Source organism: Sturnus vulgaris, chromosome 14 (genome assembly GCF_052056855.1).
Source record: "Sturnus vulgaris isolate bStuVul1 chromosome 14, bStuVul1.hap1, whole genome shotgun sequence".
Classification (NCBI taxonomy): Eukaryota; Metazoa; Chordata; class Aves; order Passeriformes; family Sturnidae; genus Sturnus; species Sturnus vulgaris.
The window spans coordinates 19,126,640-19,140,470 of NC_142256.1; the positions used below are offsets into that span (position 1 = coordinate 19,126,640).

At 44.7% G+C, this 13,831-nt stretch overlaps 1 pseudogene; it reads right to left on the bottom strand.

Moving 5' to 3' along the window:
* Positions 1 to 1,404: 1,404 nt before the first annotated feature.
* LOC148222192 (uncharacterized) lies at positions 1,405 to 10,311 on the bottom strand (annotated as a pseudogene).
* Positions 10,312 to 13,831: the final 3,520 nt, after the last annotated feature.

Below are 13,831 nucleotides of genomic sequence, written 5' to 3' on the forward strand. Positions count from 1 at the left end.
TTTTAATTAGCATACAATCTAGGAAAGTCCACAAAGCTTTTGTAAACTACAGAAGATTACCAAACCCACCAGTGGGGTCTTAATTGTTTGAATTTCAATGCATGGATCAAGTACTTTGCTGGATGAGTGTCTGGAATTCTGAACCAGGGCTGTTCTGGGCAGAGGTTCTGGGGCAATTCCTCTTTCTTTACTGACTTTATTGGGCTGAATGGAATAAAGAAATCTGTCACACAGGCAAGACCACTAGGTTTAAATTCTTTATGTGAGGTTAGAACATTGCATAAAGTTTGCAGAAAATAATAATTATTTTGGCTTGAAAATGTTCATGGATGAATCTCGTCCAAAGATGCTGTCCTGTCTGCAAGGAGCTGTTCACAGTGCATAGGTTAGGAGTGAAAGATGGGCCCATCTGTATATAGATATATACATATATATCTATACATATATATATGCCTATAGCTACACTGGGATTCTATTTTCATTCATATTACTATAACTTTGCCCATGGTGAGTCTTCACTTGGAGAAATTATAATGTGAAAGACCTTGTGAAATACTTCCATCTGTCTCTGAGCTCTGTGATTTTGTCATCACTATAAAATACCAATTTCTTATCAGATTTGGAGTCTTGATTTTGGAAAAGAAATCTTAATGTGTAATCAGGTAGCTGAGTAAGCACTGCTGTTCAGAAGCACCTGACAAAGGGCCAGGGGAGACTTCTTAATCTTGTATTGTCACAGACATACACCTGCCCAGTTGTCATGGTTTAATGTAGGTGTGTGTTTTGGTTGGGGAGGGAGTCCACTATCTGCCGAAGTGGTTCCCTGTGGGGACTGGGAAAAACCAATCAGCTGCCGAGTTTGGAAGATTGGCACCCAGTTAGCCAATGAGCTGCCTGGTTTAGGAGATTGATATCCAGTTAAACCACTCAAAAGAGCTAGTTACGCCTCTGTGGAAAAGCACATTTAAAGACGAACAAAGCCCAGGAAAGCTCTCTTAGCTTCTCGCCTCTGAACATGTAACTGGCCAACTCAGCCCCATGCGACCAGGTTGGGCCGGGCTGTGTCTGGCTGGGCCAGGTTCTGCCTGGCACAGCCAAGTTGGTGCTCAGCTCGGCTGAGGTTTCTGCCCTTGCTGGGCCATGCCACCGGGACTGCTACGCTGAAAGCTGTGCAGCCACGGCAGCCCCGTGTGCCCGCGGCTATCTCGGCATGGCTTGCAAATGAACTCTGCTTACTCTGGGACCAGGCCAGGACTGGCCCCATGGCCGGTGCTGGGGGTGACCCCAAAACCATAAGTGACCAGGGCTGGGAGTGGCTGCTGCTGGCCTGGTCCGTGACTGGGGTGGCACTGTGTGGCTGTGGCTGTCTTAGCAGGACTCGCAATGAACTTTGCTTAGCTGCTTTTAACCATCTATGCTGGGGACAGAAGGACAAAAACAGCGGCAGCAGGTTTGTTTCTTTTCCCAGCGCTCCTGCATGAAGGAAAAGCACGGGGTGGTGCTGGCAGCCACCGTGGCTTGTGCAGTGCTGGTGGGGATCACATAGTCAGCAGCAAAAGACACAGTGATTCCTCGATTGTGCCTACCTTTCAATGCTGCAGAACTCTGTAAAAACTGTTTCAATTTATAAAGCTTGAGAACAAATGAACCTGCAAACACCAATTCTTTCCTGAATCAGGAAAAGGAAAGGGTGAAGACACATAAAGGAAACAACATGGGACTCTGAGGTCAGTGAAGAAGGAGTCAAATTCTAGATGGGAGGAGATTGAGGAGATGCCTTAGTCTTGGGCTGAAATTCTTTTGTAAGGCTATGGTGAAGATATATTTGATATTCCAGACTTTTTTCCTAGGAATTCCTAGAATGCATTAGGGGGATGTAGCATTCTAACCACAGGCAGGAGCACCAGTGTTGAAATAAGCAGATGTTGCAGTAGCTGTGATCCAATGAGAAGATTGAACAGAAAGAGATGAGAAAGATGAGAAACTTTGCCCCCAGGGATGGAAGCAGAAAACCTCTGTTCCCAGAGATAAAATAAGAGAACTTTTGTTTCTATAGTAGAACATCTCATCTTTAAAATTGCACCCCAGTAAGTTGACATGGACTGTGAAAGCAACTGTGGGAAAGCGCAAGGCATGGAAGGGACTTCACACTGTGAACAGATTTTTTCCTTTCCCGGCCAGCTGATGTGCTGTGACATTGAAGCCATGAGAGAACTGTTGTGGAGAACTCTCCATGGCATGGCAAGAGAAACTTCTCTCCCTAAAAGAACTGAAGAAAGACTATTCAGGAGGTGATAAACTGATTGAAAGTCACAGGTTTTGTCTCTTTACATTGTCAGTGGGAAAGAAAAGAAGGATGGGGGAGGAGAAGTGTTCTGAAGATCTATTCTGATTTTCTTATCATTTTTCTTTTAATTTTGTTATTAAGTTCTTCTTTATACCCTTAAAAGTTTTGAGCCTGTTTTGCCCTCTTCCTCCTAATCCATATCTCACAGCAGGAAATGAATAAATAATTTCTAGTGGCTGCACTGGCAATTTGGCCAGCATTAAACCCACTACATAATTGGTGCACTAGCTGGGAAACTCAAATTAGCCAAAACCCCTACCCCAGTTCACAGTCTCACTTGTCACACAGTTTCTCATTATCTCTTATGTTCCCATTTATGTAGAATCATGTTTTCAGTCCAGTCAGTTAAAAACATCACTGTTTGGAAGCAAACAAATGATTTGTAAGAAGGAATCAATAATTGGTGATTATCTCTCTAGAATATGATTGTTAATGCTTGTGGACAGCAGTTATAAGAAATGTTATTCAAACATAGAATAATAAAAAATTGAAAATCCTGATAAGGGGTTCCAATAATACATTTATGTACAGAAATTCTGTTTTCCTGCTGCATTGTCAGGTGCCTTTTATTATATTTAGTGTGTTTATATATAAGCAAATTTTAGCACCCCAGAAATCATATGTAAGTCCTGTCACATAGCATTTGATGCTTCAGATAAAAAGTTGGGCCAGAAGTGACATGTTACTCATTGAAATGAAGGACATGTCATACACAATTTCCTCTTTGTGTCATGTTGAGTCACTTTGCTCCACTGTCTGGCATGTGAGATGTGTCAATGGCAATGGCTTCTATTTCATGCAGTACATCTGTCTGTAGCTTGCTGGTTAGATGAACAAGTCCCTGTATCATCCCTGCCAGCTGTCTTCTGTGCTATTTCAAACTGCTATGAAACATGAGATTAGCTATAATATGGGACGTGTCATAGGTTCTGCTCATTTGGCTTTGCTCAGCTGAACCTTTGACATTGCCTGGAGTTCCTCACCATGGCTTGCCCTGGATCTGCTGTGGGTTACACTGTGTCTCAAGCAGGTTACTTTCAGGATAAGAGAGGGATGCTGGACCAGTCTTGCTTTCTTAACATGAACAGATGTGAAAATTGGCATGATGATGAGATGGAGCTTATGAAAAACAAATAGAAATGTGCATCAAACTTTGGCACGGCAATAATTTTGGGAGTGTAATTTTAATCTAGTTTAATTAGACTAATTTCTGTGACTACTGAGTTTTCATCACGTGTCTAAAGAACCATATTTAGGAAAACAGTAGCAAAACTTGCAGTTGTGATAGCAGATGCAGTGCTAGTCCATCTAAATAGAGAAAATGGTAGATTTTCAATTTGCTATCACTTCTGGAGAAAAAAGATTTAGGGATAAACAGCAAATATACTGACATAAACTCCTGCCTTATTGTCCAGGGGTGACTTTGTCATGTTGAATTGTATCCCCATTTGTCTGTTTAGCCCAGAAACAAGTTTTGTACCTTTAAGTTTGGATTTGAGAGTGAAGAGGGGGAAGGAGAAGCAGTAGAATGTCTGAGGCGGTTGTCTTCAAAACACAGAGACAGGAGTTCCATCTCTCGTCCTCCTGGACTGTGTCGCTGTGGTGGACAGCAGAGAGAGCTCTCCTTTGCTTTTATTTAGTTTCTGACTGACTGAAGCAGAGAGGTTCCCCAGACAGTTTTTTCCCCCCTATTTTCCTGGAATTATTTGAACCTGCTCTGGACTGGGGACCCGGGGGAGCACCAGGAGCTTGCACCTGTGGCCACCGGGGCCTGGCCTGCGCAGCGGCATTTTCCAGCACCGGAGGAACTGAGAACAGACTGAGCCGAGCTACCACCCACAGGAGAGAGACTTTCTGAATTTGTCATCTCTTCAGAGCAGTGAGAAGTTTTGTTGTTGTTGTTGTTTTTGTGTTGGGCAGTGCTGTGCCTGTTGAATAAACAGGTTTTCTCCACTTCTCTCTGAGGAAATTTCTTCCCGGTTGGGGGAGGGGCTGCTTGGGTTTGCTTCCTGCGGGGGGACCCTTTGGAGGTTTTCTCCCAAATTTGCCCTAAACCAGGACACTTACATTTGTCCTTTATGAGGGGAAGCCAAGGATTATTCTAAGATGTAAGCAGGAAATAAGCTGTGTGTCTGTCTGAGACTAAGCACTTTTTCAGCATCATTGTGGATAGGGATTAATTCCCTATGTTACTTCTTAGCCTATAAGGTCCAAGATGATATAACATTCCAGCTAGAGTAGAAATCTCCCCATCGTGCTGTTCTTCACTGCTAGAAAGATCCTTTGGGAAATGTAATTCAAGAGACTGAAGTTTTTTGAATCCTGGGTAAAAGATTCATGAGAGCTCTTACATATAAAATTTTATTTCCCTGCTCCCAGATAGGTTCTGAATGTTGTGATTGCACAAGGGCAGTACATGGTATTCCTTGGACAGATTGGGATAGATTTGGTAGTGAGATACATCAGTTCAGCTCAAGTTCCTTGTGATATGAGTTTTGTAGAATCATCCAGAGAGGATGATGGGCATATTTAATAAACCCTGAAACATATAAATAAATAAAAATTATCATCCGAACTGCCTTAAATATTAAAGAATATTGATTAATAAATTACAACATTTTCAACTTGGGCCTCTTTATGAAACATGTTTTTAAAATAGCTGTAAATAGCTGCAACTATATTCTGACTCAAGGACTGTTGGTGGATTTAATCTACAATTTACTTTGCCTCAGAAAAATGTAGCAGCAATGAGAAAGAATTGGTCAGTCAACTGGTGACATGATATTGTATTATCTTGGTTTGAAAGACAGGTATGGTCTAAGGAAAGGCAGGAGCCCCTTTTCTGCGATGCAAAGTGCAACCCCCCTCCCTTTTAATTATTTTTGTTCCAATTCAGATGCCTTCAGGCAGGAGATATGGGGATAAGAATAACAGTTCTTTACTGGTATCTAACAAGGCAGAAAACAACAACAGGTATAAAAAATTGGCAACAGAACAGTCTAGCTCCGCTCCAGTCCCTTCTGGCCGCAGGCCGTCTCCCTGCGCTCAGTTACCGGTGCTGTGGGCAGGGCAGGTCCCGCGCAGTTGAAGAGGGCTGGGTGATGGCGGCAGCGGCCCAGGGGTGAGAGGGATGGGGAAAGTGACTCCCCCCTCACGGTGTCGGTCGTGGTGCTCAGCAGAGTGTCCGGAGATAGTAGGGTGAAATGGGAGAGCAGCAGAGCGATGTCCAAAGGCAGGGAGCGTGGATCTCAGTGCTGGGATGGCAGGGGAGATGCCAGACCGGAGCCCGGGCTGTCTTCCCACTCCAACGAGCCAAGCGAGAGAGAGTCCCCCGCTCCAGACCCCCCGTCCCACCTTTCCTTTTCCGGTTCCCCCCCCCTCCCCCTCCAGCCACCCCCCTACGAGAGAACATTATCTGTCGTTTTAAGGTGTAGCCACAATTACTTAGCATAACAATGGGAGAAAATTCCACTGAAAGAAAAGGGAATAGTTCAACCTCCAACATGTATCAATGCTGGTGATCAGTTGTTCACAGGCACATACATCACTGTAAAACTAGTGAATTCCTTAACTTCATTTATATAACTCCTGGTTTGTCCAGTCACAAGTGAAAGAATATTAGACCTTCTAATTTCTCCTCCTGCCCTTGCTCAAAACACCTGTACCTCTCATTCAAGATTTTGTTGTGCAAAGATTGAAAAGAACCCCCCTTCAGCCAAGGGAATAAATAACTCTCATCTGCAAATATAAGTGAGAAGACAAGATAAAATATCATGTGGGAATTTTTTATGCAAAACAGAAGGAATGCAGAAGGCAAATCAATGTTAAAATTTAATTTGTGTGTTTTAATATTATTGTCTTTTTATATTTTAAAGGCACAATATAAAAATAAATATGACAAAAGGATAGATGAATGTAGGATAATTAGCACAAAAATTGCACCTAATTTGTTTTCTGGATATTGCTTTGTCTGTATTATAAATAGCATATGGATACAGTAGAAAATGAAATAACTCAGAATATTAAATTATTTTAAGATTGTGCCATGGAGGCCCTAATGTCTTGCTCCATTCCTGTCTCTAATTTACTGTTCTTGTGTTGTCAGCAATAACACTTGCACAAAAAGGTCTCTGTGCCACAGCTCTGGGCTCTGCTGGTTTCTAGAGCAGGGTCTGCAGTGAAGGCTAAGGTGGGGGAGGGTGGTTTATGATGTGCAAATCAGGCTCCCTCACTGCCATGTTCCCAGGTAGGAGCTGGGACAGAGCCCATTCCTTTACTTTCTGAAGGGCCAGCAGATATTCATACACTGGCAGGTCTAACAACTCTGTGCCTTTTAATGAACTGTGTTGGAGTTCATAATGATGTGATCTTTGATAAAAGCCTGAAAAGAAAATTTGGTCAACTGTGTGATATTTGGGTATTATCCAGTGACCCCAAATTGGTAGTTGGGCATTACTCAGGATAGTGTTTCCTTGTCCAAGGATGTATATGACGTGACCCGCCTGTGTCAACACAACCTGGCCTGCCAGCCTGCCCAACTAGCTCCTGCAGGCAGGTACCGGCACCAAGAGCAGGCTGCTCTCCGGATACAAATGTCCCAGAGGTGCAGGTAGGGCTGCGAGGCCCTTCCAGTAGCATCCACGTCTGGGAGAAGCGAAGGATGAGAGGGAGTCCTTTGGTTGATCCAGGGAAGAGGTTTATTGTAGGGTCCGGGGAAAGGAGGCATCAAGGAGCGGATACAGCCATAGGCAAAGACACTGGTGTGTGACAACTTAAATACAAGGGAGGTCCTGAGGGAGGGAACAACACATTGACCAATCAGGGTGTTATGAATGATGTTCTATTTTTCCAATTTATCAAGCAACAAGATTAAATTTAATAGTAAACTTTTAATAGTAACAAAATGAATACAATCAAAGTATTGGAGATGACAATTAAAGTATTGGAGATGAATACAATCAAAGTGCATATATTTAAGAATATACTAAATTTGGCAGTAAGTAATTTAGTATAATTGAGGTTCGTATAAAGCATAAGCAAAACCAGCTGGGGAAGGGCCCCCCCGCTCTGACCGGGGATACGGGGAGTGGCTCCCATTCCTCACATACCAAAGCATCCAGGCTAACAATCCCACTTATATACTGTAGGCTACAGAAGTTTCTAGAAAACTCGTCCTAGTTTCTATTCCTAAAATGTGCATCACTGTGTGTACGGCACATGCTCTACCAATGGGTTAGGGGGTCTCTCATCCTTTTGAGGGTCTTATTTCTGATGAAGGCTCGTCGTCTTCCTCAGTGACCGAGGTGTGACCTGCAGGTAGCGCAGGCGCACTGTGTGACTGAGCAGATGTTTTCCATAACAAGACTTTAATTGAGTTCCATGCTTGGAATCATCCCATTTTGGCCCATTTCAAGGTCAAAACTTTCTATTTTTAGATGCTGCTTTTCAGACCTACGTCCTTCTACTATTCTTGTTTGACTTTCTTCCAACCTCCTTCTTCGACTCCCAACATCTGGAAGATGTCCTTTGTCCTGTCTCACCCATCTCCCCTCTCACTCTGTAACAATTGTCTTCTATTGATCTAAACACAATTTTGTTAATATAGTTACAATTTAATTAGCACGAATCACATTTATCACAAGTGTATCTTGGGGGAGGTACAGAAGGCAGGGATGAATACATAACCAACCAATGAGGGAAAACATAGGTGGGGAACAACATATATCAACAAATAGTGTCCTGAGGGAAGGGTAACTGATATAGAGGATTCTGGAAGTTTGGGAAGGGTTAGGGAGGATTGACAATGCCATGGGAGGGTATTCGGGAGACTGATAGGGAACAATCTGGAAAAGGGGATGGGACAAGGGCAGATTGATAGGGAGAAGGTGGGAACTTGGACAACTGATAACACAGCTAAAGGGGGGAACAACATTGGAATAAGCCATTAATACAGGAGGGAGAACGACAATAAAATAACACACCGCAACATCTTGCCCTTTTCTTTTTATGAAGATTGTGACTCATCTGAAGAAAATTTGGGTGGGGGGGGGTTTCATTTGCCCACCACTGTGGATTAACCTGAACATCAACTCTGTTGATGTTGGGAGTGGAGGAGATGCTTTTGAAAATAATTTTCTTAAAAACTGAGAGGGCAATGGAAATAAGGAACAAAATTAGGACAACTAATAGAACCCTTCTGACTATGGAAGTTAGCCATCCAGAAAGTCCCCAGCCTCTGAACAGGTTCGTTAGCCAGTCTTCGGATTCCTCTTTGATGTTGGAGATGAGTTGTTGGATCTTCTCAATTGTGGAGTGGATGCTGCAGCTATTGGATGTTAGGTTGAAGCAGCACAGTCCCTCAAATTCCTTGCACCCATGGCCATGTGCCAATAGCAGGAAGTCGATGGCAGCCCGGTTTTGCAATGTTGCTTTTCTGATAGCTTCCTTATCTTTGAGGAGGTCGCTAAGGGCGGTTGAGGTAAGATTCACTTGTTTTGCTACCCAACACTCTAGGTGGCCCAATTCACCTAGAGCTTTGGCTGCTGCCACCCAAGGCAAAAAGACCGACACAGCAACCTGTTTTGGCTTCGCGCAATGGAAAATGTCTGCATCACAATTTTAGACCAGATTTTTAAGGCGTCTTTTTTGGACTGCCAATTCAGAATTTTTATTTTTCTAATCCGCAATTTGAGTTTTGTTGGGGGAAAACAGCGACAACTGCCCAATTGTACATGGCCCTCCGAGAAGGTGAGAGGGGATGCCAGCCCATGCCCTGTCACTAAGAAGACACCTTCCTAATTTTAGGGGGACATATTCTTCAGTGGAGGCTGCCCGTACATGTGAGGTTTTGTTGCACCACCAGGCTGCTGTATACTCCAATTTAAATTGTGTAACTGAGATGAATTGTTTGGGGTAATACTGGGGGCGATATGCAAAATTAACACAAAAAGAAGCGGGGGAAGAGCCTAAAATTTCAAACTCTTGGGGTTCTTCTTCGTCTGCTTTGGGAAGGGACTTAATCCATTCCCACCACAGAAGAAGGGGGTTAACCATGGGGAAGTTAAACATTTTTGGGACTTTCCTAGTATTGACTTAATTTTGAATGGAAATTAATTTTTTTGAAAACTCTTGGGGCTGGAAAGGGATCCCTACTAGACATGTTGACATGGGGTCATCCATGGCTGCCATCAATAGGCACAGATGGTCTTGTTTCATGGCCTGGGTGAGGGCAACTCACACATTCTTCCGTGCTTGAGGGACAATCCACTCCTCCGAAGACTGGCATAGCAGGAAAATGGTGACTAGGTACTATAACATTTTGGGGCTCAGGAAGGCTATCCTTCTAAAAGAAAGGAAATAATATAACTTATTCAAATATTTTACCTCCTGGGGCGAGGTAAAAGGGCTTAGGAAAGGTTCCTGTGGATCTTGTGAGGGCTTGTCAGTTTTGCCAGGGGATTGAGGAGATCCTTTCGTCAGGCGTCTGCAGTGATGCAAGGAGGCGATGGTGACATCCTTCGGGGTTGGCTCCTGCCGAGTTGCATGTTTGGCAAGGTATGGTTGAATCTATTTCTGAGGGACCCACTTCAACCCAAGGGGGCAGACATGCAAATGTATTCACGTCCCCAGGTAACTAACTCATATGGACCCTCTGTACTTCCTGTCTTGGGAGTCTTCACCATCACAGGAGGATGTTTTCTCAACCATAATGGTGAATTGTTCACGAAGTGCCTCACAATGGGAGGATTTAAACACTCAAAGGAGCAGTTCAAGAAATTGATAGTAAAAGGGGCTTTCTGTAATTTAGAATGCAGACTGTTCAATTGTGTATCGCCCTGTTGCTGCTCCAGGACTTGTTTGAGCAACTGGTGTGCTCGCTCAACCATGGCCTGACCTGTTGGGGAATAAGCGATGCCCTTTTTGTGTTTTATTCCCCTCTGCTGCAGGAACTCCTTAAAGGCCATGGAAGCATAGGCGGGACCATTATCCGATTTTATTTCCTTAGGGATCCCCAATACAGAGGAGGCTTGCACCAGATGTTTTTGTGCATCCCTGGCCTTTTCTCCTGGGTGGGCAGAGGCAAAGACTGCCCCAGAAAAGGTGTCTATGCTCAAATGTACATTCTTCAGTCTGCTGAACTGAGGAATATGCGTTATATCAGTTTGCCACAATTCGCAACTTTCTAGGACTCTTGGGTTTACTCCGGAGCTTAGCGTTGGAACCCCAAGTTTTTGGCACTGGGGACATGTGGCCACAATGTTCCTGGTTTGGTCATGGCTCAGCTGGAATTGTCAGACTAAACCTAGTGCATTTTGATGGAATTTCTGATGGCTCAGCTTTGCTTGCTGGTACATATCAGGCAGCCTAGCTAGTTCAGCTGGTGCAGCCAGGGCGTCCGCTCTTTCATTTCCTTCTGTGAGGAATCCTGGCAGGTCTGTGTGTGATCTAACATGCATCATGTAATAAGGGTGCTTTTGGTGGGAGACGGCATAGATTAACTTGGAAAGCAACCTAAAGAGGTTTGGGTTAGCGACTTCCTTTAACACAGCGTTCTCTGCCCTGGACACTACACCTGCCACATAAGCTGAATCGGTAACCAACTTAAACGGCTCGGAAAACCTCTCAAAGGCTCTGACGACTGCATCCAACTCAGCAATTTGAGGGGAACCCTCAACTGTTTTAATATCTGACTCCCACTGCTGAGTTTGGGGGTCTTTCCAAGTCATTACTGACTGGTGTGACGCCCCAGACGCATCAGTAAAAGCTGTCAGTGCCTTGAGTGGTGTCCGGCTCAACTTCTCTTTTGGAATTAAATTGAAGTTGGTGTTAAAAAACTTGTGGCTTGGACAACGTACTGATGTTTGTCTTGTGTAGCTGTCCAGAGCAAACTGGAGGACCTCGTTCTCCCGGAGCAAATGCTCCAGAACCTCATTATTCATTCTGCCGGATGTTAGGGTCAGAGGCACATGAATACATGAAAAATCGCACCCCGCCAGTTCCCACATCCTTGCCCTGGCTTTCCTGATTAGCTGAGCTATCAGTTCCTGTGGCCTGGTGATACTTCTGGACCATTGGTGACTGAGGAACACCCACTCTATAATCAGGAGGGAGTCCTTCTGGTCAGCCCATGGAGGTGTGGCAACTTTCCCTGAATGATAAAATGGAACGTCAAGTCCAGAAGACAGCAATGGGTTTATCTTGTGGCCATCGCTTCTTCAACCTTTTCTAAAGCAATTTTGGCATCTGGGGGCAGTTCCCTAGGAGAACATAGCTCATCTCCCCCTTTTAACAAATTGAAAAGGGGGCTGGGTCATCAGTTGATAATCCTAGCCAGGGTCTGACCCAGTTCAAAGACCCACACAGTTGGTGGAGATCTGCTACGCTTTTTGGGTTGTTATTTATAGTCAATTTTTTGTGGAACAATGGTCCTGTCGGTAATTTGGAGCCCCAGATACTTCCACGGGGTCATCTGTTGAACTTTGTCCTTTTGGAGCTCGAACCCTGCAGAGATCAGAACACTGATAACAAGGTCAAGCACATGCTGCAATATGTCACCGTTGGGAGCACAAACCAACTCATCATCCATATAATGTAGGATGATGACCTCCCCCACTTTGGCACGGAGGACAGCAATGAGGCCACATACCATTGACAAATGCTAGGGCTGTTTTTCATGCCTTGTGGTAGCATCTGCCAATGGAAGTGCCTCATTGGGGCTTCTCAGTTGGTGGTGGGAACAGAGAAGGCAAACTGTGGGGTATCAGCGGGATCTAAAGGAATTTGGAAAAAACAATCCTTGATATCTATTACTGCGAATTTCCAGTTTTGGGGGAGCATTGAGGGAGATGGCATTCCTGGTTGCAGGGACCTCATGTCTTCAATGATTTTATTAATTTGACAGAGGTCATGAAGGAGCCACCACTTATCTTTCCCTGGCTTTTTGATGACAAAGACTGGGGAATTCCAAGGGCTAATGGTTGGCACGATGTTGCCTTTTGCCAACTGCTCCTCCATGAGCTCGTTGAGCGCCTTCAATTTTTCTTTGTTTAACTGCCACTGATCTACCCAAACTGGTTCATCAATGGTCCAATTCAGCTTTTGGCTAGGGCGCTCCACAGTGGCAGCTAAGAAAAATCCCGAGGGGTTTTCGGGATTTCTATTTTAACCCCCCATTGAGACATGGCATCCTTGCCCCACAGGGGCACGTGATAATCCATAATGAATGTGCGTAAATTTGCCAAATGCCCATCTGGTCCCTGTATTTTAATGATGCTCTTTGATTGTTTTACCAATTTTACCCCTCCGATCCCTTGCACCTTACCCACAACAACATTGGGTTGCAAATCCCAACGTGACGGCCATCTGCTGGTGGGGATGATTGTCACATCTGCCCCTGTGTCAAACAACCCATCGAAGTGAAGATATTCTTCACCTCTATGGAGTTCACAACCAATCATAGATTTTTCCTCACCAGTTACTTCAACCCAATACACACAAGGATCTGTTGGTTTTACTGTTACCTTGTTTGGGATGGGGATAGCTTGAGCTATCTATTGTCCCTTGGGAATGAAGAATGGTGGATGTACACTGAGCGCCAGGAGAAAGAAACCGTTCTGTTCCACAAACTGGATCTGTGGAATGATTTCAATCTCCGGGGGAGTGTGTTTTGTGTCCCCAAGGACAGCATATGTACAGTTGAGTCCAGTGAACAAACCAGGAGACAGGGATTCGACAAGCACACTTCGCCAATCTGTGTTCTCAAAATATACATTTTCAGCTGAAGCCAAGCCAAAGAGGGGATGTGGTTCCTACCCCGGTATTCTATGTGCTGCTTGGAAGTTGTGAAAAGGATGTTGTTTTTTTACCTCCCCTCCTGAGTCCCACTGGCTGCCTGCCTCATTTTTGTTGTCACGTGAGGCAGGACCGTCCTCCCCACTTAGTTTATTTGGTGAGTGACATTATTTTGGGCTCCCTCTTGATGTGGCTTCCCCCTAGGTTTGGCTTGAGGGCAGACCCTTGCAACATGGCCCTCTTGATGGCATAGGAAACACCACGGAGGCCATTGTCACTGCAGTGGTGCGGTGGTCATCGCAACTTGGAGCTGTCCCTTGGAAGGTGTTACCGTAGGGATGGGTACCACAGCTTGCTCCGCACAGGCTTCTAACATGAGGTATAATGTTGGCTTGGGATGCAGCGGCAATGACCATATAATTTTTTTACAGACTTCATTTCCATTCAGCTTGTGATAGGTTGACTTAGGAAGAAGAAACTCAGAAGAGGTTCTTCCTAAGGGAATTTCCTCTGTGGGGGTTGGGATACCTGCAACAGCCAATTAGAGAAAGTTAGTTCGCTCCGTGAACACACATTTTGAGGAAGGTAATCTGGAACTGAGCCTCTTGGTCTTTCTGGTGGCTGAGCAGGTAGCATCAACCCGAGATTCTCCCTTCCCCATGTCGGGGGGAGGCTCGGGAGGCCGCTTGGGCC